At 41.8% G+C, this 1,140-nt stretch overlaps 1 non-coding gene across 1 annotated transcript; it reads right to left on the bottom strand.

The window, feature by feature from the left end:
• Nucleotides 1-242: 242 nt before the first annotated feature.
• LOC142164462 (small nucleolar RNA R71) lies at nt 243-346 on the bottom strand. Its single transcript, XR_012695230.1, has one exon. It is a non-coding gene; the product is annotated as a small nucleolar RNA R71 (small nucleolar RNA).
• Nucleotides 347-1,140: the final 794 nt, after the last annotated feature.

Here is a 1,140-nt window from a genome sequence, read left to right as displayed (position 1 = left end):
GTGTCTTCAGAGGGAAGCCAAACGAAGATCCAAATACACATCTAATGGACTTCAAGGAGATTATGAACACCTTTCAATACAATGGTGTGTCACAAGATACAGTGTACTTAAAGGCATTCCCCTTTTCACTTAAAGATGATACTAAAGAGTGCCTTCGAAGCTTGCCCAGTGGATCAATCAGAACTTGGGAGGAGATGATTAGAAAATTCCTTGATAAATATTTCTCCTCGGCTAAGACGGGCAAGATTAGAAGAGAAATCCATAACTTCTGCCATAAAGAGTCTAAAACTATTTTTGAAGCATGGGAGAGGTTTAAGGAGATAGTTACAAAGTGTCAACATAGCCGAATTGAACTCTAGATTCAACTTTGAGACTTTTGGGAAAGATTGACACCGGCATCACGTAGAACATTGAGCAATGCAGTTGGATGACCTTTGATGAAGAAGACTCTAGAGGGGATAGTTATAATTTCATGATGAGTTATCTGAAGATACAAATCAGTGGCCCTCTGAGAGTGCTGAAAGAAGAAGATCAACTGGTGTTCACCAAGTTGATGCTAACATATCTGTGCAGGTACAACTTGATGTTATGGCTAAGGAAATAAGGAAGCTGACCTTAGCCTCAATACAAAATGAGCCTCACGCAGCTTGTGATATATGTGGAAGAGGATACCATACTCATGAGTGTCAAGCCTCAACTGAGAAAGTGAATGTTGTGGGAAACTACAATTTTAATGCAATAGGTCAGAGGCACCCCCGGCTTTTCATGGAGTTCACCTGGAGGTACAGCGAATGCTTGGAAATAAAATAACTCTAGACCCCAAGGATAAGGATCTCCAGCATACCAAAATCAGCAGAGGCAGCAATATTAGCCACAATAGCCCATTCAGCCTGGTCTAGAGGATCTAATGAAGTCCTTCATTATCAAGACTGATGAGAGGCTGGACGCCCATGGAGAAGCTATCAAAGAATTGGGCACTGGTTTTCGAAACTTAGAGAGACAAGTGGGACAGATTGCAACAATATTATCTGAGATGGATACAGGAACGCTCCCGGATGATAGTGCGAGAAATCCTAAAGAAACAGTGAATACAGTAACTCTGAGAAGTGGGCAAGTGTTGAAAGATCCCACCTCGATCCA

The sequence above is a fragment of the Nicotiana tabacum genome, chromosome 9 (assembly GCF_000715075.1).
Source record: "Nicotiana tabacum cultivar K326 chromosome 9, ASM71507v2, whole genome shotgun sequence".
Lineage (NCBI taxonomy): Eukaryota > Viridiplantae > Streptophyta > Magnoliopsida > Solanales > Solanaceae > Nicotiana > Nicotiana tabacum.
The sequence above is the reverse complement of the archived record's forward strand: the minus strand, read 5'-3'. Positions and strand labels throughout refer to the sequence as shown.